Below are 26,589 nucleotides of genomic sequence, written 5' to 3' on the forward strand. Positions count from 1 at the left end.
CATTCTTGTAACTATATGTAGCTAGAAACAGAAGAAATAGCTGGACTTGTTGGCTGCCAGCCTAGCTCCTGGCTCCTTGAGAGAGTAGTAAGGCTTAGAATGATAAATCAGAATACCCAACATCCTCCTCAGGCCTCCACCCTCATAGGTACACGAACTCAGATATAAATATGTCCACCACCAGCACACACCAAAAATATAAAGACAAAATTAAGAGCCAAGATCAGCCTCCTGTATCTGAGTGACGTTGAAGCTATACGACTATATGGCCTATAAAGAGGGGGAAAGTAGACAAAAGTTCTTTCCCAGGCCAAGTATAGAGTTTTGGTTTTTCCCAAGGAATGAAAGTGAGCATTTCTTCCCAACCAGCACCAAGTACAGTAGTGTTCTACTTTCATTTCTCTTGCTGTGACAAAACAGTGACCAAAACTTATTTGGAAGAAGAAATGGCATATATTATTTACAGACTACAGTCTATCATCAAAGGAAGCCAGGACAGGAGCTCAGGGTAGGGGCTCGGAGGCAGGAAGGGAAGCAGAGGCTACGGGGGACTGCTCCTTACCAGTTTGGTGCTACGCTCATGTTTGGTTATCATTCTTATACAGCCCAGGCCCACAGTGAGCTGGGCCCTCTACATCAATCAAAACTACCCCCACAGCCATCTGATAGAAGTAACTCTTCAACTTAGGTTCCCTCTTCCTTAATATGTCAAGCTGACAACAAAACTAAGCAAGACGATGGCGACGAGTTCAGATATTTGGTTTAGAACTAGAATTGTTGTATTTGGTATCTAGCGAACCTCTCCTCTCTAGTCATTGTGTGGAAGGGGAGAATGATGGCCCCTCTCATTTCTGGTGCTTGTAAAGTCTTCAGAAAAAAATTAAATGCATAAGTACTGATAGGGAATAAGTGATCAATAAATAAATCACAATGTGTTATTAATAGTTCATAAAATGTGTGTGATTGTTTAAATAGAACACAGGTCTGTACAGGTATGCTCATTTTACAAGGGAGGAAACTGAGAGTCCAAAATGTAGAGATATTTGTCCAAGGTCCTCAGAGCTTCAGTTACAACTTAAGGATATCTGTAATTTTTAAAGCATGGAGAGAAGGTTCTGGACCAAAATCAGTGGTACTCAGATAAGGAAACGAAGACTGGATTATGAACAACCAACTCAGTCACTTCTCCAAGTGGAGCTGGCTTGTTTGTTAGTAAAGCCAGGCTCTCCTTCCTCTGGTCACATCCCTTCCTCCTGCTCCTCGTCTGTTACTAAAATGTTGTTTGTCTCTTTCTTGCCTCTTCCAAGGATATTCCTCTGAGCTGTATCATTCGAAGAGACACCCAGAAGTCTCCCCATGAACAAGGAAGAGGCTTTGGTTTTATAGAGGAACTCAAAGGTCTCCACACCAGAAGGAGTTGGGGCTAGAGGACTCCCACTTCCACCTCATTCCAAACACAGTGGCTGCTTTTTTTTTAAGTGTCTGTTTTTTCTCTTATTTATTTATTTATTTATTTAGTCTCTTAACAGCCTAATCCCAGGCCCCTCTCTCCTCTCCTCCCAGTCCCACCCTCACACTCCACTCCCCCATTATCCCCCAGTCCTTCTGTTTCTTACTTCATAAACAGTCTTGTGGAGAAGACTTCCTGTCGTCAAAGCATCCTGCTGATATTTTTAAACTGTTAAAAACCTCATACTTAGTATAACAATTTTCATTTTCAAGTGAGGAAACTGAGGCCAGAAGGGTGGTGGCTGATCTGTGGTCCCACAGCTTGTTGGAAATTGAGATGATATCTGTCCCAGTGTGCCCACCCACCCACCCACCCCCACTTAGCAATATCCAGACCAGTCTTCTCTTGCCACCTGTTTCCAGCTGTCCAACATGCCACAGATTAATAACCACAAGCTGGAGGTGTTTATCTCTGAAATAACTGTTGTGGGGCTGAATAGGAAAAATCAATGCATTCATTAGCACACACTGGGAAGACAAGGCAGGATGTGGACTGGTGCTGGTTGCAGGTATTTACACACAGAGATTGAGTCTGAGGAGCAGGGTAAGAAAAGGAAAATCATGAGGAGCCCGTGCAGGTATCCACTGTGCTGCGGCAGTGGGGAGCCAGTCCTCCCATTCATGGTCACTTCCACATCCAAGTTTGATCCACACGTATTGACTGCGACAATGTTGAAATTATACCTGGGAAAACCAGTTAGCTTTCATTCTGGTCCCCATAGAAAATAAAAGGATGTGTTGATTAGAGAAATATTGATGGCCATAGAAAGCTGACAGATTGTCTGAGAGGGAGGATTGCCTCTAAGGTGTGGGGTTGATAGAAGCTTCTGGGATAAGGCTATCCTGGTGCCTTAGCTTAACATGCAGTCAATGCCAATGTCCTGACTGAAGCCACAGGGGTCAATCTGGAGAATGGAAGGCACTGACTGAAGCCAGACAAGAAGGGACAAAGCTAAGACAAAAATCCAGTGTCTGGGAGCTTCCTAAAGGCAGAGACCATGCATTAGGAATCTGTATCCTATACAGTAATGGAGAATGGAGTATGGTTTTAGCCAAATGAAGGAGAAATTAGGAACCAAGGAAAAGCTAGCCCAGAAGGTCACTGGGAAATGACAGCTGTGTCTACAGACAGAATCCCCACAGCACTCAGACTACAGCCCTTGCTAGAATCCCTCACCTCTCAGCCTCATCTCAGAGATGGTGGTTAACCTTATAGTTCCTTAAAGGTCTTCTGTCTTTTTCTTTCATATTTTAAATATGCATGTGCACACATAACAGATACACACACACTCCACGCAGAAATAATATTTCCCTGGTGAGTACATTCTCCTCAGAATCTGAGAGTAGAGAAGGCTTTATTTCTGTTTTGAAGGGGAAGGGGGGGTTGAGACAGGATTTCTCTGTGTAACAACCTAGGCTGTCCTGGAACTTGCTTTTAGGCTAGGCTGCCTCTGCCTGCCAAGTGTTGGGATTAAAGGCATGTGCCACTATGCCCTGCAGTTTCATTTCCTTTAAGTAAAGTACGTGATGTAGCCTAACTCCTGGTTTTGGCTGGGCCATGCTTGTTAGCAGGGAGGAACACCAGGAATCCCAGCCAGAGACCTATCTTCATGGAAGAAAGCTTGGACAGCTTGCTCTCTCCCTTATCATTTATTCTATAAACCTTTTGGGTGCCCCCCCTTTATCTCACTCACTATTTCACTCCTTCTCCCTTTGAGTCTTGGGATCCTAACATGGACCTGACTGACCTTGTGGAATTGCTATGGTGCTTGACTTAATCCACAATGCACCTCCTTAATCAGGGGTAACGAATCATGTTAGTGCCCTTTCATTTCTTCCCTGGGTAGTGGGAGGCATTTGCAGACTCATAACAGGATGAGGTTGAACTGATTGCCTCTCTAAAACTCTGGACCACCAAATGCCTTAATGTCTATAACCTGCCCAAGGTCCCATAGTAAGTTCTACTTAGCAGATCTCTTCTCTTCTCTATTGTAGAGCCCCTTATCCTGGGGTAACACCAACTCTTCTGATGCAGGTGCAGCTTACCGGCTCGAGCATCCCTTGAAGCCCTGTAATCTCAGAGAGCAAGCTTCTGCAAGGATCCAAGTAATCTCTCTACACTTATTCTTCCATGTGTCTCTTCTCCATGAACACTTTTCCTGCTCCAAGTCCTGTGGACGGCTCTAGGCACGCTTGGAAATGCCCACCACTGTGGATTTGGTTTATGTGCAGTGATTCTTTCTTGTATCCCACTCAGTCTGAACACACAACAGGGTACTTTTTAGTGCACTTCTAGAAGGCAGAAATCTGTCTTACATCTCTAGCCCAGAGTAGAGGCTCAGAAAATATATAGCCAGCCAGCGCAAGTATTATAGGAGCTACCACTAACTTTAAAGAAAAAAAGGAAAGAAAATTTAGATTAACCATAAACTGGCTGTGCTTTTGTTTAGTAAGAGTTCATGTTTAAGACTTATCTTTCTCTGGAAATGTGCATCATAAAGAAAGTCACAGCAATGATTTTCACTTCTTATTGCAATTTTTGAAAAATTATTCCTTGAAAAATTCAACCATTGTATATAGTGCATACAAGCTACTTCCACCACCAGTACTGCCTTGTCATCCACCCTCTCTTACGTCCCTTGCAGCACTGTGAGCACCACCCTCTCCCTACAAGTTTCTTTGTGAATTCGTGTCTTTTTGTCTTTTTTGTGACCCACGGTGGTCTGTGTGTCCCGGAGTGCAGGACTATCCACGAGATCCTGGTGGACACACCTGTGGGTACACAAGTCATGGTAATGACTATCCCTCTCTCAGAGTCACCTGTATCCAGTAATTAGCATGTGCTTGGGTCTCTTATGCAGGCAGGTAGGGCTGGAATGGGAGGGAACTCGGCCCACCATTTCCTCTTCCTGTGGGCTGAGCAACCCAGCCTCCTGAGTCGGAAGTCTTATCAGAGTGAGGTCTCAACTTTATTATGGTGGGGACAGCGTATAAGGTGTCAGGAGATATGGAGTCTCCCAGGATGTAAAGTGGCCTAATACTGTGGGACCAATTGGTTTGTGTTTCATGGTTGTTGGCAGGCAGGGTTCATACCAGGACGTGCCCGAATGGCTCATGCTTAGTCATTCCTATGCGGAAGTATTTACCAGAGACTTCTGCTGAAACTCCAGGCTCGGTTCTGTCCTCAAGGCCCCAGAGAGATGACAGATTCGGCCATGGAGCCCAACACCCAGGGAGAGATATGGCTCCATAACCCCTCCCTGATTCAAGTATAACCAATGACAGGCCCAGTCTTGAGCATGCCCAGAGAAGGCAACCACAGCTGCCTTGTATGTAAATGCAATGCCTGTGTCACTCCCAGAGGACAGCATTTCTCCCTGTTATCTGCCTCGTAACATTCTTTCCATGCTTTCCTGTGGTGTTCCCTGAGCCCCAGAGGGAATGAGAGAAATATCCTGTTTAGGACTGAGCACTCAACCACGACAGCGATTTTCTAACCTACGTTTATATTTCATGTGCAATAGGCAAATTTCCCACACCTTCTTCATCTCCACCCCTAGACAAAGAGCTTTCTACTGCTCACTTTTGAACTTGTAGCTCAAGGTCAAGGGCAACTAACTGAGAGGAGAAAGAAGTGAGGAGGAAGTCATGACTAGGCTAGGCTGAGACTCACAGACTGGTGCCATGCTGGCTAGAGAAATGAAATGTGAGGAAGAATAAAACCGTCAAATCTTTACTTAGACACTTCCTGGCTTTTGGTCTTTCAGGAATCATTATACTGCTCTTGGTCTAACTTTTTTATACCTTCAAAATGGTGCCCATGGCAGGGTCAACCCCAGAGAAGGCCAATGAGAAAAGTGCATTGTAGAGTGTATGTCAGTGAAGGTTCAATAAATACCATAGATTTGAAAAGCACGCAGGGAAGAAGAGTTGCATCCTCTTCCCTCCATTCTCTGAAAATGAACTGCAAACTCTCAGCATGTAAAAGGGCTGCCAAGCCCCATTCACATCCCACTTGTGCTCTTCTGCTACCCCTCCCTCCGTTGTCCTTTAATTCTGTAATGTCCATTCATCACTCCACCTGATGGTTGTAAAACAATATGCAAAGAGCCCTTGCTTATAGAGATTCAAGTTTTATGTTTAAGTTTCATCTTTATTAAAAAGACAACAGGTCCATATCATTTACATTTAGCAAACTAAGTCATTATTATTTTTCTATGTTCTACTCACCCCACCTCTATCTTTTCCCTTCTAGTGTACTGAGCATCTATTCTAAGCCGGCTCACATGTTCTATTGTCACAGACATGGTACTCAACATTTTGCACTTTGCATCCTGTCAGAAATTTATCCTATATTGCTCATCTCCATGATTATCATTTTAACGGTGCCATAATACCCTTCATGCTGATGCACCATAATTCACAGAACCGTTTGCCAATTGTTGGACATTTAGCTTTTCTACACTGTTTGTTATTATGGATGATGCTATAATGAGGATTCATTATATGTGCACATAGCTCTTGGCATCTAGTGAATTCTATCACTTCAATAAAAATGAGATTCCCAGAAGTCACTGTTTGAAGTCAAAGGGCAGGAAGCAGGGAGGCAGAATCCAACAGATGGAAACATTCCTCCATTACTATAGATTATTTCCCCCATAATCATTATACCAACTCAAACCATGCCAATAGAATATACAAGTTTATATCACGCCAATGGGATATGTATAGTGATTTAATCCATGCCAATGGGCTATACTGATACTCTTTCACCACAAGGCTATACAATATTGTGTATTGTAATTTTATTTTCTTGACTATTTCTGTTCGTAGAAAATTTAGGCAGAGAGAGAGAGAGAGAGAGAGAGAGAGAGAGAGAGAGAGAGAGAGAATAATGATAACAAGTTAACAGTGGCTTTTTCTGATCTTTCATCTATACATATGAGAATTTTTCCTCAAGCCTTAGATCATAGTCTGTTCAGCTCTCTTTTGTTATGCTTACTTTTACCAATTAGTTCTCTAAAGCCATTGGAAACTATCAGCTTTAATACACAATATCCTATCATGAGTCCACAACTCTTAGAGACCTCCTGATGGGGCCTAGTAAGTTGACTTAGTGATTGAGAGTACTTACAACTCTTGCAAAAGACCCAGGTCCAATTCCCAGCACCCACATAGAGATCACAGCTATCTATAACCTCAGTTCTACAGAATTGGATGTCCACTTCTGACCTTCCAGGTCTGCTGCATACACATGGGTCACATATACTCAGGCATGGCATGCATGTGAATACACATGTATGCACACACACACACATACACATGCACACACATGCATACATACACATGCACACACACATAAATGCACACACTCATGTACACACACATGCACACGCACATACATGCACACACACATACATACACACACATGCACACACACATAAATGCACACACTCATGCACACACACATGCACACACACATACATGCACACACACACATACATACACACACATACACACATGCACACACATTAAATAAATAAGTCCTTGATGTTGGGTGTCTAAGTTGTGACAACATCTCCATATAATGAGCGAAACTGCAACAAGCGTCCTTTTGTATACTTTTCCATTTTGACCATGCATGCATATGTGTCTGTATGTAAACATCCTCTATATGCATCTATATTATGAACATCCTTCTGTATGTTCCTGTGTCATGAATCTCTTTCCATATATGTTTGTTTTATCCTCTTCATTTATTTCTGCGGTACAAGGTACATGATATAGGAAAACTAGATTTTTTTAAAAAAATTCTTGAAGAATTAAAACTTGAAGAACCAAAATTGAGGGAAATATATATTATTCCTTTATGTCCTCCAGTGGGAGTCTATGAAGGGCACCGAGGTTTGGCCGAGCAGTGCTGACCTCCATTGTCAGTAGAGGACTTGGGGAGAGGCATTCAAGCCCCACCTCTGTTTATTTAGTAGCACCTTTTGTTGTCTATCATATTATCTAAACCACCTTTGGATGGGGAAGAATATAAATAAAGAAAAAGGGACATGCCCTCTGACTTCTTTAATGACTAACCCCAAATATACACAAGGAGTAGATATGTACCATAAGGCACGAATGAAAACACACTTTCTGCCCAGGTCCTTACAGAGCAAAGCGTCAGCTGGAGAGCAGGGACAACAACCTCTGTAGAGACAAGATGGGTAAGGCACAGAAACAATGTCCAGGGACATGAATGGTATGTGCTGGGGAAGCAGCAGGCTGGAGTCTGGTGCATTTCATGGCTGAATTATGTTCTGCTTCATTTGGCTCTTGATCTTGGTTCTCCAACCTTTATACTGATTTCAAGGCTTTACTAACACCCTTTCCATAGAAAACCCCCTTTTTGATTTACTTTTTCTTGGGGGTGAGAATTTCTAGAACTCTACCAGGAACCAAATAGGTTAAGTGCAAAACACCGAGAGCATAAAGACATTAAACAGTGTATGATCTCATTTATACATGGGATTTCTAGACAGTGGGACTCCTTGACATAGAGACTAGAGGAATGGCTACCAGGTTCCGAGGCTAGGCAGTTGGGTAGGAAAACCTTAAAGGACACAAACTTTCAGTTAGCTAGGAAAATTAAACTCCAAGAATCCATTATGCAGCATGGTGCCTGTGGTTAATAACAGTTTAGTTTCCTCTTGACAAAAGCTAGGGAGAGAGTTTTGACTGCTTTAACACCACAAAAAACTGATATATTTATGTGTTAATTAGTTCAGTTGACTCATTCCACATGGTATGTGTATTTTTAAACATCACATTGTGGGCTGAGATAAAGCTCAGTGACAGAATGCTTGCACAGCAAGTACAAGGCTCTGGGTTTGGTCCCTGGCATTGAAAAAATTTGTATGTAGCATATATATATATATATATATATATATATATATATATATATATGATTTATTTGTAAAGTAAACCAATTAATTTTTAATAGAACTTCTGGACCTTTGAGGAACAAAAGACATGGGTAGGTATTGTGGAGCAATATTTAACCCAAGTCATAATAGTTAGAGTGGCTCCTACCATAAAACAGCATGGAATAGTTCATGGTCATAAGTGGGACTGTGGATGTACATTGCCTAGATTCTGGAAAATTTCTGGCTCTGATTTTTTTATCACTGAATAGCCTTGAGCACGTTATGTTCACATCCTTGAGATATGAACATAATAATGGCACCTATCTTCTCAGCTCTTAGACAGAGATAAGTTAACCGAGGTTTAAATACTTAGAAAAGTATCTATTCCCTGTGCAGTCATCACTAGGACCCAGGATCACATCTTGCCATTCAAACATGTGTACACATATACACATACTTGAGCATGGAGCTGCATATGTGTGTGCAAGTGAGCACGCATGTGCAGGCTGGATAGGAACTTTGGATAACCTTTCCTAGTCATCATCTTTCTTGTTTGGTTAATTGGTTAATCCAAGGTCTCTGAGTTTTACTTAGGTGAGTTGAATGACAACATGTCTTCTCCTTCCCAGACCAACATTACAAACAAGCAGCCATGTCCGTCCTTTGTACATGGGTCCCACACAGTGAACTTAGGTTGTCATGTTTGGTCAGCTATCTTTACGTTACTCAGCCATCTTCACCTCCCTGCACTGTGTCCTGTCTATAGCACTCCAGTCTCTAGTCCATCCCCAAGGAAATCTCAGAGTCTGTGAAATCTTTACAGTACACACTCAAAAGATGTGACTCAGAAAGCACCTTCTGTTAGATCCCACAGCCAGCAAGAGCAGGGTGTCCAGGTCTCCATGCCAGTGTTCTGTCAAGGTCTTGTTCCTTTGGGCGCTCTTGGAGTAAGGGAGGAGCATTCTAATTCTTGCTTGTTAATATAGGTAAAAATCAACTGTGAATGAGTGAAATTCATCTAAATCAGACTCCACTGAGAAAGATAAGATCTAACGTTTGCTGACCACCCCATATGTCACCTAATCTTTATATCACAGTTATTATGCTGCCTATTCTGACAGTGAAGAACTCAAAACTCAGAAAGGCTCTCCAGCTAAGCCCCCAGCTGGAGAATAGCTAGTCCTGGCCACCAACTCCTTCCCTTTGTCCCTGCTCAGATTTGCAAAGGGATATCTCTTGCATTGTTTCTGCCCATTCACCTCCCTCTTCCCATTATATCCCCCACTAAAGTGTGCAAAGATGCTATTTTCATTACCAAATTGGCATTTAGAAGCCAGAGATTAAATAAACAAGCATATGACCAGTTTACTTGGAGGATTTGCACACCACCAGCCAGGGCCTCAGCCGGCCTCCTGGTCGGTGCCATTTGACTGTGGGGCTGGCTGACAAAAGCCGTGCCCAGTGTCCTGTTTATACAATGAATCTATAATGTAATTTCACGAGCTTCTGAAATACACTGAGAAGCATGTGAAGACTCTGAGCCCAGACTAATCCATATGAAACAGGCTGGAAATGTGCCTGGTAAACACACAGAGAAGAGGCAGCTTCAGAAAACACCTTCTACTCTAAGGGGTTATCATGGATCAAGCAGGCAACGCTTGCACCGTCGGTAAAGAAGATGCTCATCTTAGGCAGCCATAGGGCTTGTGATATTCATGGATGTCTCCAAGCCCTGTTTTCCTGAGGATGTTTATGTTTGTGAGACAGGTGGCAGAGAGGATAGAAGTAAGAACACACTGTAGTTCTGGTCCCTAAAGCAAAATTTAATAAAAAACCATGTTAGTTGTTGATCTCCAAGAAAAGATCTTGCTTTCTGCCTCTGGCTATTCTTGGTCTAATTTTTGGTTATACCTATTCACTCACTTATTAATTCACTCAACAGATATACCACACCACCTCCTCCAGTCAGTCTCTGGTCTGGTTGCTTGAGACAGGAAGCTCCAAAAAGAAAACTTGTGAGATAACTCAGTGTATTTAATCAGGCAAGTTATATGTGTCAGGTATGATTTTGGTAGCAAGGATGCAGCACCAGCAGCATGAGTTCCTGCTTCCTCCCCAGTAGCTGAGACAGACAAGGGAAAATCTAAGCCCCATGTGTGATGGTCTGTGCTTAGCAGAAAGATGCACAGGCAAGGAGGGATCAAATGTACATCTGCGTATCCAGGAGTCACAAAGTCCCATGAAGCACTTCACAGAGGTGGAAACTGCAACCTGGGAAGGTGATGTTATAACATGCCAAACATGAGCATTAAGGCACTCTCGGGCAAGACATATCCTGCATGCTCACATGTGCCAGGCAAGACCCATCCTCACATGTGCCAGGCTAAATCCAATACAATTGCCATAAGAAGAGGGACACTGCTCTCATCATTTCTTTGTCCTATATGGTATATGATAGACACTCAATAAAAGGGAAATCATTCTAGGCACTAGGAGATATGGCACTAGGTGGGATCTCATCTCATCCTCACTTTACAGGTAATAAAAGGGACTCCCAGAGAGGCCAAGTAAACTGTCTAAAGTGACATAGTAAAGGCAGAGCACAGATTGAAGTGTAGGTAGGTAGGTCACCTGAGTCAGGTGATTGGTATTGAACTCATATAGCGCATTCGAATGGGGAAGCTGACAGGGAGAGTTCCTTAGACTGAAATCAAGGCATAGAGTTTGAAAAGACTTGAACTGAGGTTCAGTAGCGATGAGAAAGTCCTGGCTTTCAGTGGGAGAGAGTAGAATCCCAATACTGGAAGAATTATCCATGCAGCCTTGTGCTGGCTCTACTTTTCCTATGGGCCACAGTGCCCCTAGATAGAAGCAACACCCTTTCTTGTTTGTTTAAAACACAAAAGTTTCCCTCACATAAAGCCCACTTCTCTCCTTGGCTCTAATTGGCCTCCTTACTGCAGGATAGAAGAACCAGCCCTAGATTTGGGGCCAGACAGACACAAACTCAAACCCTGCTTTTTGTCACCTCTTCAAGGTCTGCTTTGTTTTGTTTTGTTTGTTTTGTAATTTCATCCAGACATGCAATGTATTTTGGTCATATCCATCTCCCCTACTCCATCCCTCCAGCTTCCCCTAGCACCCCTCACTGGGTCTTTCTCCTGCCCATCTAAGAAGATCAATTGATTAAGTTCAATTAGTGCTGTCCATGAGCACATATGTGTGGGGTCATTCATAAGGACAGAGGCAACCTATCCTCGACACCACCCAAAGAGCAGTGACTCTTCTGCCCCAACATAGACTGCCCTTAGCTCCCCAGCTGGAGTTAGTGATTCAAAGCGCTCTTCTCCCTGCTAGAATTTTTTAACTTTCTTGACCTTGTGGAGTCCTTATATGGCTAACTACAGCTGCTCTGGGTTCACCAGTGTATCAGCCATGTCACACCCAGAGGCCAGCTTTTCCCAGAACTGCTACCCATCCTCCGGCTCTTACATTCTTTCCGCTCCCTCTTCCACATGATCCTGTATCTGCTTGTTGATATAGATGCTCCCCCTCTGTGACTAAGCACTCAGTCACTCGTTCCCAGCACTTGGATTGGTTATGAATCTTGGCATTTACCATTGCTCCTTGCAATAAGAAGCTTCTTTGGTTTTGGTTACCTGCAAAATAGGGACACCACTATCCCAACAAAGACTCATGGGCAGGCTGAAAGCACCAGGTTGCACACATTTGGGAAGGTTCTGAAAGATAACAAAAGTCCAATGAATTTTTTCTCATCTTTTTTCATTACTGTTTTCCTCAATGTCATTGAGCTTTTTTCTGCATGGACCCTTGAGACTTCTATGCTTTGTGAGAGCTCTTCAAAGCCACATGAATTTGCTTCTTCAGCCAAGCTTTTCCTGCCACCTCCTCTGGTTACCCCAGGGATAGATAAAGAAAGGCTCCAACCACTACCTTGTACCTCAAACCCACTCCAGCCTTCATGCTAGTCACATCTTCCCTAGGCTCTCCCTTGGAACTCATTTGTCAGACTGGAAACTCCAGGCTGTTCAATGAGTGGGCCAGGAGCTGTTTTGGTGTCAAGGATGCAGCACCTAATACAATGAGTACTGGTCCCTGCTTGCAGGCCAGTAACCTAGGCAGACAAAGGGAAAGGTAAGCCTCATGTGTGATGACAGTCAGTGCTTAGGAGAAAGATACAGGACCAACCAACAAACCTTCTATGAAGAAATATAAGAGGTAAGTTAATCACAATCCTCTCTCTCCTCTTAGAAATGCCATTTGGCTAGCCACAGTGGTTCCTTCTGCATTTGAGGTCTGAAGACTTACTAGGAACACAAGATCATTACAAAATTTTGCAGTTAAGAGCCACTGCTGGAATTTTACCCTGGCTTACGTCACTCTCTAATTCTAGGGTCTGAACGAAGCTACACTGCTTGCCTGAGCTTCCATTTTACCCATGTTAGAAAGAAAATAATACCTATCCCATGTGGTTTTTCAGGCTTAAATAAGATAAAGAACATGATATTCATCATTTAATAAAGGGTCTTCATTAGTCTCAGTCTTGTCATTATTATTGGACAGAGTCTTGAGAATCTGGAACACACACTCCACTTATTCATTTAATTACCAAGACATCTTATGCTCCCCATTCAAGACCCTTAGCAACTGGACACATTAAGATCAATGAAGGCCTAAACTAGTTATCTTCCCCCCATGTAATGAACTTTTCCAATCAAAGAACGAGAGCCCTGGAGAGTAAATGGGTCCTAAGCAGCATGGCAAGAGGAGTGGGTTTGGGTGTCCATTCCAAACAGTAACAAAACTGACTCCTGGATGCAGACTATTTGCAACTCATTGTATACTCTCTTTCCCCAACATGTGGGTACAACTTAATGAAAAGAGATAGAACAGGTAAGTGAATATATGTCCTGCCTGCCCTTTGCTGGGCATCTGCTTTTGTGTGGAAGAAGTTTCATCCTCTCCAACTGTCTAGAGAAAGGCTGCTAACTCCACCCTCTTCATTGACCCCCTGGAAATCTTTTATTTTTTTTAATTTTAATTTTATTAATTTATTCAGATTACAACTAAACTGTTATACCATCACTTCTATCCTCCTGTTCCTCCCTGCCTCCCTCCCACTTTCACCCTATTCCTCTGCCCTAGGTCTAAGGCTGAGGGGTACCTCCTCTCCCACTATATGGTCATAGGCTATCAAGTCTCATCTTGGTAGCCTGCTTATTCTTTCTTTGAGTGCCATCAGGCCTCCCCACCAAGGGGAGGTGGTCATCTTTTAAACAAGCAATGTATCAAACCACATATCATACCATTTCTAAAAGCCTTGTTTCCTTCATATGTCAAATGGGATGGTATGATGTGCTTTGTCAGACTGTTGTGCAAAACGGAACCATCAAATCTATCAAAGTGGTGCCTGCTATGATCACCAGATTGAAAACATTAAAGGAGTGAACATGGTCCCTGCAGAGGGACAGGAATGCACGAAACTCAGCACACAATGGCTTGCCAAGTCCTGCAGGTACCTGTTTTAATGAATAACTGAACATGCCTGGGTAATGAGCATAGTGATTGTTTTATGTAAATAACATTCTCAAGGAGCTTGTAAACAATTTCTTGTCTCAAGAAAACATTACCCCAGAGAGCTTGTTTACACCACCAATTTCCGCCTCCAACTCTCTCTTCTATGTCCTCCACAGAGGAGCACTTGGCCCAGGTAGGAAGAAATTACAACACATCCATAATTGTTGCCTCTGGTCTCAGTGGTGCCAGATGGGTTCCCAGGAGAGTTTGAAGAGGGCGCTGCCTTGATAGAAATGCTCCCTTTACTTTCTACCATGTTTTAGGTTAAAATTGGAGTCAGGAGTTGGTCAGAAGATATGTGAGGGAATCAATACTTGGAGATTAGTAGAAGTGAAAGATTTGGGTTGAGCAAAATAAAAAATATAATGTTAATACTAAGGTAATTTTACATAAGCTAGAAAACGAGTCATGTCTCTGAGTCAATTTGGAACCATATCAAGGTTAAGTGAAGCAACTGCCAGGAAGAGAGTTAAAGTATATGTCTAGAAGAGGTTGTCCATCCAAGGACAAGTCCTAGGGTCTTGAATTGTGTTTTAGTTACCCCTCCATCAATACTATAAAATATCATGACCAAAAGCAACTTGGAGAAGAAAGGGTTTACCCTGGCTAACAGTCCCTGAAGGACAGCAATCATGATCAGAAAGACATGGCAACAGTCAAGGAAAGCATGAAAACACTAGCAGGAAACTGACTTGTAGCATCCTTTTTAGATGATTTTACTTGGGTTTTTTATTCCTCTTCCTCCCTTCCAATCCATATCCATCCTAATATCTTCCACCTCCCCAACTGGTGTGAAAACCCAGTCCAACTCAGCTGCATCAACTTCTAATCCTTGGCATAATGTTCCTCATTGTGCCTCAGTTTCCTCTGCTCCACATAGATCTTGCTCATGGTCCCCACACTTGGAGGGTCAGTTTACAAACAATGCATTAAACCAAATTTTAAAATTACATTATTCTATGGTCTATGGAAATATCTCAGTGAGTGTTAGCTATTACAAATATTATACACAAAGAAGTGCAGCTAAGAAATAGGTGAAACACTGTTTAAATCCATATCCACTAAACTCCTAATCCCATTCCATCTCACTTTTTGAAAATGGGTGGATCACCATTGCTGGGAACCTAGAAGTCTTCAGTGTTCTCTTCCAATTGCATTTCCCTGCAAAATTCTTTCCAAATTTCCCTGGATAGTTGCAAAAATCCTAATGGTAGACAAAACGTAGGTATCCCATGGGTGCTCCTTTACAGTGAGCGAGAACATTGAGTTACACATAGTGGCAACACTAGTAAATGTCACACATGGATTTTGAGCACTCATATTTTATTCCAAAGACCTGGTGGCTTCTGGGGCCTGAATTTGACTCTGAGAACCAGACCCCATTGCTATGGAAGCACTAAGTGGCCTAGAAAAGATGTCAAAAGCTGAGAAGGCAGTTCTGTATTTAAACTTTGCAGAAAAAGACCTGACAAGTTTCCCCTCCTTCCAAATGCATTATACCTTGGATTAGGACAGACCAAAAAAGGCTCTGACAAAGATTCAGAGACTGAAGAGAAGGATTAGAGGCAAGGGCTGACATCAGCTCGTAAGCCTTCAAGGTCAAGTCAAGGAGGATGTTTGGCAAGTATGCTTAAATTGTTGTGTTTGTTGTAACCTCACACTGTCATCTGGGGAAGGAGGCTTATCACAGGAGAAATCAGGGGTAAATCACAGACTGAACTCAGGCTAGAATGAAAAAGATGTTCTTTCCTCAAATCCTAGTGGCCCTCAGGCACTCCTTCAGTACTGAAGCTATGGCCATAGTCAAGCAAACACTTGGTACCAAGAATGGATATACTGGAAGCCTTCACCATCAAAGAAAAACCACTTCTGAAATTTACAGCCAAACCACAAGAAAACAAGGATCCAATGCCACATGAGTCCAGAGACCACCATCTTTCCCAGTCCCCCCACAGCCTTACTAGAACCATCTGTGCATATTTCCCCTCTCATCCTTTCTGTGCTCCCTGGGAAAGCTAAAGCTCATCTGTCTGCAGTTAGCAGAAGCCTCGACTAACTGGATTCGCTGCTGGAACAAAAGATAGATGTGACGTTAACAGTTCATTGAGCTGTGAGATGAACAAGACGGGTGTTGAAAAGGAAACCTGAGCTGAGAGTACATTTCCACTGTTAATAAAGCTTCTCCTTTGTTGTGTGTTTCCAAACACTGACTTCAGGACGGGAGCCATCAGTTTTCTCTGAGAATTAGTTAGGTCTGCAAATTTAAGGCATCCAAGAGCATCACTCTGCCCTAATAATGGACAATATAAGGTGCTGTGTCAGGAGCCTGCCCTCATCTTTAGCTCTGGCTGTAATGATTTTGCTGGCTTAGCAAAGCATATGCCTTCTGTTTACCCAGTGAATGTGCATGTGGCTAGCATCCCACCAAGGGAACCATCAAATGCCAATAATTAGAATGGTGCATCTGCTTGTAACCATGCTTACCAAGGCAATGCCACTAACAGAGACAAGATAAAAGCAACCTGCGTGCCCAACACAGGAAAGATACTCATACTCACAAAATAAAATAAAAAAAATTTAAGTAAAAGAAGTCCCCTTCCATCGGAGGTCTAGGGGAGGAAAATAGGGCAAAAGAGGGAGGAAAGATGAGAAAGGGAAGATACAAGTAATGGGATAACAATTGGGATGTAATCTGAATAAATCATAATAAATAAATAAGTAAATAAATAAATAAATACGAAAGAAAGAACAAACTCGTGGTTCTAGATTTGTAGGATACATCATGCTAAAGTAAAAGCCATGGCTGGGGCTGTGAAGATAGGTGTGCCACTAAAGTGCTTGTCTTGCAAGCACTAAGAGCCAAGTTCAATCTCCCATATCCAAGTAAAATGACAGATACGGTGATATACACTTATACTATTCATGCTGGAGAAGGGGAGACCTGTGGATCCCTAGTTGCATGAGACAACTAGCCTAACTTACTTGACAAGCTCTAATGGAGGACTCTACACACACACACACACACACACACACACACACACACACACGCACGCACGCACGCACACACACACACACACACACACACACACACACACACACACACGGTAGGGCGGGGTGGCTTCCAAAGAACAATATCCAAGATTGTCCTCTGCCTTTCATATACATAAGGCTTCACACAAACACAAAGCCATGGTCATTTTGGTGATTTTTCAATAGCCAAGAAAAGATTTGAGTACAGTAGGATAAGAGATTCTACACAACAGAGAAGGATGTAGAGCCTTTGGAGGACATTCTGTAAGTGGAAAGAAGAAGAAGAAGAAGAAGAAGAAGAAGAAGAAGAAGAAGAAGAAGAAGAAGAAGAAGAAGAAGAAGAAGAAGAAGAAGAAGAAGAGAAGAAGAAGAAGAAGAAGAAGAAGAAGAAGAAGAAGAAGAAGAAGAAGAAGAAGAAGAAAGAAGGAAAGAAAGAAAGAAAGAAAGAAAAGCCAGGGACACTATAGTCGATTGAAGTGTTTTCTCCCAAAAATACACAGGAATGTGAACTTACCTGCTACACTCAAGAAACAGGTCCTTTACAGATATGATCAAGCTTCAATATACTATAATTGGTATGAATGGGTCTGTATAGAAAGGACATACAGATGCAGGTAAGACCCAGAAGGAATAAAGAACATGAAACAAGAGTCAGAGGTAGGAGCTATACTATCCCAGCCCAAAGAAGAAAGGCACTCCCAGAAACCATTAGAGTACATAAAGAAAACTTTCCTGGAAGCATTGAATGAATTATAACCATAAAGCAGCTTGATTTGGTAGAAGTATAGGAAAATAAGTACATTTCTGTTGATGGATTTTTGTTATAGCAAACTTCCTGTATTAGTCAGAGTCCTCTAAAGAAACACACACACACACACACACACACACACACACACACACAGAGAGAGAGAGAGAGAGAGAGAGAGAGAGAGAGAGAGAGAGAGAGAGAGAGAGAGTGTCAATCAGAGATCTTTAAAGAATCGGAATTATTAGGATGAACAAACACACACACTTGTGTGTGTACATATATATGGCAACCAAGATTAACCATAACACAAAACATACACACATATAGATATATATTCATTCTAATACACACACACATATGGCATATATGGTTGGGTCACAGGATGTGGTCTGAGTATCCCACAATGACAGTCTTATGAGAGAAAGTCCAAGAATCCAGTAATTTCCCTATCTACAAGGCTGGATGTCTCAGCAGCCTGAGGCTAGAGACCTGAAAGATTTTAGGAGAGCTACTGGTCTTCAGTCTATACTGGAATACTGAATAAATGAATTTGTGTTAGTGCCACAGCAACAAGATAGAAGGTCTTCCCAGAGAGAGTGAGGACTATCAGTCTAAAAGCAAAGCTTCCTAACTTAGCCCATGTTCTTTTATCTCAGTTTCTATCACAGTGTGGTTCATATTTAGGATGGTCTTCTTGATTCAAATAATATAATTTTAAAGAGTCCCTCAGAGCTGTGCCCAGCAACTTGGGTTTTAATTGATTCAATATGTAGTCAAGTGGACAACCAAGATTAACTATCACACTCACAAAACTAATGCAAGAAGTCAGCAGGATGGGACAAGGCTGAAGAGAACCAGGGATGAAGATTCCAAACACCAGTAGAACAAGATGAGGGTATTTTAAAGATTGGGGAGGTCAGTCAACTTTAAAGACATTAGTCTCTCTCTTAGTATCTCCTCTAGAATCTCAATGACTTCCTCTAACCAGGAACATTTGGGAAGGGAGTTTGGGAAACTGGAGACTCGTTTGCTGGATAATCAGGATACAGAGGCAGCACAGAGCAGAGCCAGGGACCTTGATAACATGAAGCTAGACTCTCCTTCTCCCCACCCTACTCAAAAGCCTGGAAAGGCTGAGTCTTGGAAAGCTCGAGGCACATGCATGGGCCATGATGACACCCAGATCTGTGGGACTCCAGACCTTTTCTGATCAGCACACATGCCACATCAGCTGCCAGTCCAGATGCTCCAATGGCCCTGTAAATGGGGAGCAGATGTTACTCCATAGCAATCCTAGTTTCCCTGGTGCTCTCTTGGGTCAGCCAAAGAAAACAAAGGGATTCTGCTTTGTCCACTCATAAAGCTACATGGGCCATCCTTTCCAAGCTCCTATTACCTCATCTACACAGTGACAGCAAATGTTCAAGGTCAGATAATCTTTCTTTCTCCTCTCTGGGTTCAATATCTAATTCATTCAGAAAGGTAATTTCAGACACTCTTAAGAGGTGTCAGTCACCCTGCTCTTGAACAAGTTGGAGAAAAATGCTTAACTGCTGTGTCCTTTACAGCCATGGTATCATTGAGAGTTTCATCATTACCCAAGGCAGGAGAGGACACCCAGCAAAGGACACGAGAGGCCCATGAATATTTCTCTTAGGTTAGTGGGCAAGCCTTGCTCTAGCAATCTGTGTCCATGGTTGACGCAGTGAGAAACAAACTAAAAAGTGACTCCATGAAAATTGATCTAAGAGGCAAGTCTTTGGTCATAGGGTCAGGAATTGGGGACATTCCTGGAACAAAGAGCAGGGCAAGAAATTTGGAGGAAGAGTGGCACCACTCCCCATGATACACATGTGACTATACTGGAAAGTGAACAAAGCAGGAACAAGACAAGATGGCTTCCATTGGCATAGGATCCTGGATCTCAGGCACCATTTCAAAGGCCAGAAGATGCCCTAGGATTCTGATCTAGTGAGTACAATAGTCCAGGCTCTGCTTTGTTAGGTTCTGTACAATACAGGCAGTACAGGTCTCAGGGAAAGACAACCCAGTAGCAGAGGATCAATTAGGAAATGTAGCAAAGTTCAGAAAATCTAGGACAGAGTTGGAGCAGAAGAAATGAGGTGTGTTACCATGAGTGGTGCTGAGAGGTATTTGGGAGGTGATCATATATAGAGAATGAAGGCAAGGGAGGAGTGACCCTTGATGCTGGTTAGATGACACTGAATATTGAAGTGAGGTAGCCAGCAAGTGCAGCATACTCAGAAGTGACTGCATAGCCTCAGGGTGCAGTGGAACATTCGGTTGAAGACAGCAGGTTGATGGAATCTGGGGGCAAGCAGGAGGCCAAATCCACCTCCCTCTGAGATTCCCTTGGTGTTGATGCAGTGGAAGAATCTTCTAGACCACTGCCCTGGTTTCTGCTTTCTCTAAGATTCAGTGTCCAGCCAGCAATCTCAGGAGGCTGTAGGATGATGTCAAAACTGTTTCCAACCTTCCTCCTGCTCTTTCTCTCACCTCTTTATGACAAGATTCCTCCAATGTAAGCAGCTTGGTAGTTTATGAAGAGGTAAAAGAGAATTGGCAGCATCCCAGAGTTCTTTTTGATTCTTTATCATATTGTTTGTGAAAATTCTACCCATGTACATTCTAGACCCCTTTGAAAGGCATTGCTCCTTTTTCCTTATATCTTTATCCACCTTCCTTCTATGTCGACTACTCATACCCTCTACTCTGCCTTTCCATGGGTGTCTTTATCTCTCTTTGTCTCTCCCAGATACCTCTCCATTTTGTACTTATATATTTCTCCCCGTGTGTGTGCATTATCTACATTATATATAGATAATCTGTAATATGTGTATATGTGGGTTCTCTTGACTCAATCTCTCCCTTGACTGAGGTCCATTCCTCTCTGACAATGAGGGGATGGACTAATCAGGATCACTGTGGAAAAGAGTCTCTCTGGCCACTTTCTTGAAATGGAACTGGAGTTGAACACATCTGTTGCCTATGTATGTAACTTCTGTAACAAGGGCAACTTCGATGTTGAAAGTGGAAGCACTTTGACACCATTACATAAACAGAATGGTCCCTGAGGCTTACTGACCAGCAGTGCTAGGTTAGGCTTTGATGGCTTTGAATCATCTGTGCTCCTGAAAGGAGCCCCTCACCCACACTCCTATAACTTCCATAAACTCACTGGTTCACCAAGCAAGGCTTGGCTAGAATTTATTTGTTGTTCTTTTGTTGAAGGCCAGATATTTGGTCATGTCTCCTCAGGGAAAGTCATACAGTGTTCCCAGGGAGAACAGCTCTGAAGGAGCTGACCCAGGCCTATCACTTTGTTAGAAAGCCCACCCTGTTTGCTCCACTCTTCACAGTAGCTTTGTGAGGGACACATGACTCTTTACTTGGACAGAGGAAAATAGAGGCAGGAGAGAGGTACCCAAGTCACCAGGCTTTGGAACCCATGTCAGACTGTCTCCAGAGCCTCCCCCAATTCAAGACTCCGAGAATGTCCTCACACATCTTATAAAGTCTAACAGAAAGTGGGGATCTGAATTTGTGTCTCTCTCGGTCTTCATTACACCTTTCTCCTTCCTACAGGGCCCCTCCTGGAAGTGGAGCATCAATAGGGCCACACCTCATTTTTCTCCCTATGGGTTCACAGTCCAGTGGTTATTTTCCTGGTTCTGCTATCTGTGGGTTCTATGAGCTCTCAGGAGTTCTTCATGTCTGTCCTCAGTTTATGTGATTTAACCACATTGCAACTTTCTATATGTGTATGTCTAGTATCAGTGGTATGTATATGCATAAGTTTCTGGAGGCCAGAGATCAATCTTGAGTGTATTTCCTTCTCAGATGCCATTACTCAAAAGCCATCCCCCGGCGTTTTGTTTATTTGTTTGTTTGCTTGTTTGTTTTAAGATAGGGTATCTCATTGGGACCTAGGACTTTCGAATTAGGCTAGGCTGGGTGGCTAGCTAGTCCCTGGGACCAACCTATCCCTGCTTCTCCAGAACTGGGATTAAAAGCATGCACTACCACATCTAGTTGTTGTATGTGGGTACTGGAGATCTGCATTGAATCTTCATGATTAGTCAACAGGTGCACTTTAACAAAGGAGTCTTCTCTCTAGCTCACAAATGGCAATTTTCTAGAAAAAGGTGAGAAAAGAAATGAAAAATGGAAGGGATAAAAAAGAGGATGAGAAAATAGAGTGAGGAATAAAAGAAGAGTGGAGAGAATGGGAAGGAAAGAAGACAGCCTTCTGGGGTGGAGGAAAAGTTACAGATGAGGGCAATTATTCCTGAGCTGAGCTGCTGCTCAGCGAAGCGCTTCAAGCAGCTTCCCTGGGTGCAGGAGGCTTTATGGAGCTGGATGATATACAATGCATGCCACGTGCTTGTGATATATGGCTGAGGCCAGGTTACACTCCCACCTCAGGCTGAATGTGTGATTTAGGGCTTCTCCCTGGAGACTCCAGCTGGCATGGGATGGTGGCGAAGTCTACTTGGTGTCTGGAATGGTGTATTGGAGAGAATGGCAGGGATGGGAGGGAGCTTATTTCCATAATGGCCCCAGACAGCAAGGCAAGTATAGCTTCTTCGAAGTGGCCTCTCCCTGTCTAGCTGAGGGGCTTCTCCAGGTGCAGAGATGCATGCTCCTGTGCTCACTGTTCTAGAGAGGGCCACCAGGCTACAGGAGTGATTTCTAGTATATTGGGATCTTTGAAATGAAAGTCTGAGCCTGATCAATCTAAAGATCATGTATTCATTTTACAATTATTGGCTGAGCTCCTGCTATATGTCAGGCACCATTGCTGGGCACCAAGGCCACAATGGAGACAAAGAAAAGTTATTTCGATCTACGTACTCTAGAAAGAAAACACATCACACAAGCAGGCAAATGAGATGGTGGTAGACCATGCCAGACTGGAGGTAGATGACAAGAGAGAAAGCATACTTCAGTGAGACTGGTAAGATAAAGCCACCCAAAGTGTGAGCACTGAGCTAATATTCAAAGAAAATGGGCCAGTTTTATGTGGGAGTGAAGGGCCTTCGAGAAAGAGGAAGAGCAGAGTGCAAAAGTCTTGGCATAGAAATAGAGAGAGACCCATGAAAAACTAAAATAAAACTGAGTGCTGTAATATGGTAAGACCAGGGGTGTTGAGGCCAGGCAGGAGGTTGAGGAAAGGTCTGAACCTTCATTCTAGCTATAGTGAAACTAATTTTAAGAGAGCTTGTTGAAATTCCATCCCTTGGGCCTTCATTCCAGCCCCTTCTCCACACCATACTGGCCTTGACCATGCTCAGCAAAGACAACCCATACATACATTCTCTCCTCTCCTGCTCAAAGCTCAATCCTAACTATCCAGGTCACCTGTTTTGTTGTCATTTGTTTATTTTGTAGTCCTGGGGGATCAGACCCATTTGCTAAGCAAACCCTCTACCACGTACACACAACCTTGTATTAGTCTATTATTTACTTTCTTATTACTACTTCAAAATAATACCTTGAAAGTGCTGCCAGAGGAAATAAAAGTTTCACTTATTTTGGCTCAGTTTCATTCCATCATGACGAAGAAGGCATGGCAGCCAAAGTAAGAGGAAGCAAGGCATTCACTCTACATCTACAGTCAGAAAACAATGAGAGATGAATGCTGCTACTCAGCTCACTTTCTTTTGACATAGTGCAGGGTCCCATCCACGGAATGAAGCTGTCCATATTTAGGGTAAGACTTCCCACCTCAACTAACCCAATTTAGATACTCTATAAAACATAACCACAGGTTGCCTTCCAGGTAATTCTACACCCCGTCATATTGACAATCACTACTACACATCACCACCCCTAGCCCCCCTGCAAGTCACTCATTTTACGCCACACTCTACTCCAAGGCCTAGAACAGAGGAGGCAGTACATAATTATCTCATGGATGAAATGACTGAGCAAATTAAGGGATAAAAGTCAGCTGTGTAGTTACAACTCAAAATTTCAAAGACACACCCTCTCCTTAACACCCAGCTCTAGGTTAAACCACCTTGTTTGGAAAGGAATAAGCTGGAGATCAAAGAAAGAAGAGGCATTTTTAAGGCTACACTGAAAGATGCTGTTTTGACTTCCGCAACTCGGTTTAGGAGACAAGACTATCTGCCAAGCTATTGAGCTAGTCACAAGATCCAAGTGACTGTGTTGATGTATGGCACCTACATGGTTAACAATCTTTCAGCATTTGTCAACACCAGGAGCAGAGCAGTGTTTAATTAATTCTTCCATGCTATCTGTTATGTTTTCCAGAGTCACGGTTGTCTTTCTGTTATCTTCGCAGTTTCAAAGCAGGTCATCAAAAATGTGTCCTTTGAAAACACAGGTCAGCATCCACCTCCCTAAATTTCTTATCAAAATCAGAGCTATTATGGACCAGTCCTGAATCTAGACCCCCCAGAAAGCAGAGAACAGGAAGCACAGAGAGCATGGCACTGTGGAAAGTGTAGCACCAAGGCATAACAATGCTCAAAGGAAGCAGAGATAACATGGCAGACAGCAGGGACTCTGGAAATTAACTGTGGGCCAGGTTTCTCTTCCCTGCCCTCAGTCTTCTCTCCAAGGGGCCATCATTCTGTGTCTTCTGGGGAGGAACAGGGGATGCTCCCTAGCATACTCTCTTCCCAAATAGATCTGATAACCTAAACTAAAGTATGAAGGTCCCTTTCCCCAAAGACACCCTATCACTCTCATCTGCTTACCCTCTATATTTTGTTCTGCATTTATGAGATAAGGTTCCATCAGCTCAGAATAACTGGGAACTTACTTTAACACCCCTGGGTGAGGTGGCCCTCCTATGCATCATGTTGGAGAAGATGATTCCCTCATCCTTGTCTCTCTTGCTCTGCACCCTTTCCCAAGGGAATTCTTCACTGGGTCCTCCTTCTCTCTACTTTCCATTGTGATTTTTTTTTGTTTGTTTTTGCCTGGCTATCTCTCACCAAACACCCACCTCTTAAAGAAATGGAAAGGTCCCTCCTGCACATGCCTGAGAACACTACCAGGCAATGTAGCATCATATAAAAGAAAGAATGAAGCAACAAATCTCAATCGTGTTAATTGCTGTGATCAACCCATAGAAATGGAGGGAACAGGGAAGCCTTTGGGCTAGGCTTAGGGACAGAAGCTGGACCAATCTCCAGAAGCAGCACTTCTTTATCTGCCTGCCCAGAGAAAGAGAGCCACTGTCATGGGGCTGAAGAAACTTCCTTTGTGTTACACTTCATAGAGCTCTAACGTGATTGTGAGTTGTCAGGTTCTCAAAATGCAAAAAACAAATTTTGTCAATTTTCTTTTCTTTATTTGATTAATTTATTCGGATTACATCTCAACTGTTATCCCCTCACTTGTATCATCCCGTTCCTCCCTCCCTCCCTTCCCCTTTCACCCTATTCTGTTGTCCTATGTCTGTGACAGAAGGTGACCTCCTCCCCCACCATATGGTCGCAGTCTATCAGGTCTCATGGAGATAGCCTGCTTATCCTTTCTTTGAGTGCCACCAGGCCTACTCACTAAGGGAAAGTGGTAATATATGAGGCACCAGAGTTCATGTCAGAGTCAGTCCCCACTCTCCACACAGCTGTGGAGAATGTCCTGTCCATTGGCTAGATCTGAGTAAGAGTTCAATGTTTACTGCATGTATTGCCCTTGGTTGGTGCAGTAGTTTGACCAGAACCCTTGGGTCCAGATCTGTCTGCCATGATGTTCTTCTTGTAGGTTTCTAGGACCCTCTGGATCCTTCTGTTTCCCCATTCTCCCATACTACTCTCACCTAGAGTCCCAATAAGAAGTCCCCACATCTATCCCAATCTCCTGGTAAGTGAAGACTTTCATGGGACATCCCTTTTGAGCTAGTGTCCAATTATAAGTGAGTATATACCATGTGGGTCTTTCTGAGTCTGGGTTAACTCACTCAGTACTATCATTTTGTGTTACACGTCTCAGAGATCTAACATGATATCAGGTTCTCAAAATGCAAAAAAAAAAAATTTTTTTTTTGTCAATTTTAAACCACATCTGGTGGCCATCTCCAAAATCAGCGTGCATGCTACAGTGAACACATATCATTCTTTCCTTTTGTTTCAAGGCTGTCATTAAATCCATGATGTGTCCTACAATTCAGGGGCTCTTGGAATCAAGGAAATCAAGCACTTTGAGGTCTGACAACCCTCCTGTTTCATGTTGCCCTTCCAGGGAAAGTATTAGTAGCATTCCTGTACTCTTAAAGGTCTCAGTCTAGTTGATCCTTGATATGATCACCCAGCCAAAACAGTGATGCTCCAGACCCCTATGCTCCTATCCAAGTAGTTCCTAGCATGCTATGCTGAGGAACCTTCTGCCCCATTGTATTTGCACATTTGTATGTATCCACAGATCAAAACATGCCATCCTACTTCAGTCATTCTTTTGAACATCTTTGCATAGCTTCTATTCTTCCCAACAAAGGTGAGGATAACAGAATGGCTAAAGGTCTTCTGAGCATCTCTTCCCCTGAGCCACAGCCCCTTAAAGTCAAAGGAGGATAAAGTCATTCCCGGGGAAACAGGCAGGCAGTGCCCATAGCTCTCAGCAAAACTTTCTTTGAATTCCAAATTCTAAAACGAAACTGGAATTTATTATTATATATAAGTTTATTTTTATTTTTTAAAACTGTGCTTTCAATTAATTTCTAAGGTGCTCATAATCTATTCTCAAGCTCTGGATGCCCTAGGCATATTCCTAAAGTATTTAATCCCAGAGGCC

This window comes from Acomys minous (assembly GCF_964271855.1).
Source record: "Acomys minous genome assembly, chromosome: 1".
Classification (NCBI taxonomy): Eukaryota; Metazoa; Chordata; class Mammalia; order Rodentia; family Muridae; genus Acomys; species Acomys minous.